Source organism: Penaeus vannamei, chromosome 12 (genome assembly GCF_042767895.1).
Source record: "Penaeus vannamei isolate JL-2024 chromosome 12, ASM4276789v1, whole genome shotgun sequence".
NCBI lineage: Eukaryota > Metazoa > Arthropoda > Malacostraca > Decapoda > Penaeidae > Penaeus > Penaeus vannamei.
Window position 1 is genome coordinate 36,619,858 of NC_091560.1, and position 2,500 is coordinate 36,622,357.

General features: G+C 29.9%; 1 protein-coding gene across 1 annotated transcript in view; it reads right to left on the minus strand.

The window, feature by feature from the left end:
- Positions 1 to 2,500, minus strand: part of LOC113816595 (zinc finger protein 585B) — a 27,861-nt gene that overhangs the window by 23,646 nt on the left and 1,715 nt on the right. The window lies entirely within an intron of this gene.

Sequence of the window (2,500 nt, forward strand, 5' to 3'; positions counted from 1 at the left end):
GTTACTATAATCACCATCATCACGATGATAATAATAATTGGTATTATTATTATCATCATCATCATCACCATCTACATCTCATTATATTTGCTATCATCATTATCTTTTTAATCATTATCACAATTATCAACATTACTACATCTGTTCCCTTATCATACAAGTTCAAAATATATAGAAATCTTCTAATTTATGGAAAAATATTAATAAATTTAGGATTGCTATATCATTATTCATAATTTCTTATTCCAATCGCATGTACTACTTCCTTTCCTTGTTTAAAACTTATTAACCCCTATTTACATTATCAATAACATTATTGACATTGCTAAAAGGTTTACATTTATCATTGTAAAATATTCTCACCATCTTTATTTCTATAATTGTTATTACAAACACATTATCATCACCATCATTACTGCCAATAATGCTATTATCAGTATTACTATTTCTATAATTATCAAAATTAACAATGCAATTATTCCCTCATTTAGAAGAAAAAAAAAATATATATATATATTGGGTTGCAAATATGTATGACCATGCCCGTTAGCAGAGCTTACAAGGTTAATCTATTACTTATAGATAAGCAATGCTATCAAATCCTAAACATCATATTAAGTGGGTTTCACTTTGAGACTTGAATGAAGCATTTACATTAATAAAGTAGCAGGTGGAGGCCCACTTTAATAACCAGTGCTAATGCATATTACTTTTGTACCAAGGAGTGTCAATTAATTAGAAATCCTAAACCGTCATTACAGTGACTGTGAATGCAAAATGCTGTATTACCAAATTTGTATGCATTTATTAGTACACTCATTACTATGTATCAACTATTAGAGTAATATAATAGGAATGTATTGATAGAAATATGTGGTTTATGCTTCTAGAGGAGGAGCAGTTGAATCTAGAAGATAATTTCAGTTCCTTAAAAAAGAAGTATAAAAACAATATGAATTGCCTAAGCAAATATAACCTTAGTGGTGATGGCCTTTAAAATAATGAATATTGGCATTTGCAAAGGGAATGTTTGATATTGGAATGGCATCATTCTTACCGTGTTTAAATGAAAATACTAATATAATTACCACAAACAGACACATGCATTCACAAACCCATACACATATCTTTTTTCCACACATTAAGAACTACAACATGAAAATGAGTAGGATCTGATTTCATACTTGTAAGCTGATGGTCCAACATAAGAGAGAGCCTTGATACCCCTCATCACAGTAAAGTATCAGAGAAAGAAAAAAAAGATGGAGCATTTACGTTTCTCAATGTTAAACATGTTCTCTGGTGCACAAAAACTGTGGAAAACTGATTTCCTCTTTATTCATCTACACTGCAAATCAAGTATATATTTACAACGAGTTAGATTCTTCAGATTGTAAATCCAGAAAGAAATTACCCAAACTACACCTACTAAAATTAGATTTTTGTCTAAGTGATGTAAAATTATTCATTAGTAATTTTGCTATTTGTCCACTATAGTTTCCCCACTTTGAGTTCCAGCAAAGGCTAACAAATCTAGATACCAAAAGCTTATATTTAGCAAATTGAATAATTTGACAATGAAGTACTATGGAATCCCACAAAGTCGGTCTTGCCAGATGATCAAAGTTTAAATGGTACTGCTCTACTTTGAACTTAAAGACTATGATTGTACCCTTCTAATTACATAATATCCCTACCAGTACTATCTAAAGTATTTAATCATCACCATCATTACTATTATTATCATTATCATTAACATTATTATCACTATCATTATCATTATCATTATCACTATAAATATCCTCCTCCTCATTGTCATCATCATCATTACTACATTTATACCCTTATTCTACAAGCTCCTAGTATGTATATTTCTGCTAATTTATCACTACTGTGACATTGTTTACAATAATGATATCAATTAAAAAACAAACATTTTTCACGATATTTCAAGGAATGACAAACAAGTGAGAGGTCAGGTAGGCCTAGTAATTAACACTTTGATGACTTGCAGCTTCAGGAGTCATCTACTTGTACAAGAAATCAATATAAGTCTACAGTGGACAATGCAATCCTAACATCAACCAGCTAAGAAAATCCTACAGGGAACCAAACTGAGTATAAATCTTCTATTGTGCAATGTTCTAATTTAATTACAAAAACAGAGCTACCATTTATAAAACTTTAGAAACATTGTTATTATTTCTAAATATCAAATATCCTTCTAATCCTCCACTACAATGGCAAACAAAATAAAATATATGATTTTAGACAGACACATATCCTAACGTTTGGTATGTTGTTCTGGGTTGTATGAACGACAAGGAAATACATCCAAGAACTGGAATGAGAAACTTTGCAATCTCATTTAAAATTTATAAAATATACAACACCCAGTTTCTACCCCTAAATTGTCGTATGGGAATATTTCAGACACAACAATGCAAAAATTTTAATCTCTTGTTAAATGGTTATCTCTACACTAACCTTTACGCTTATC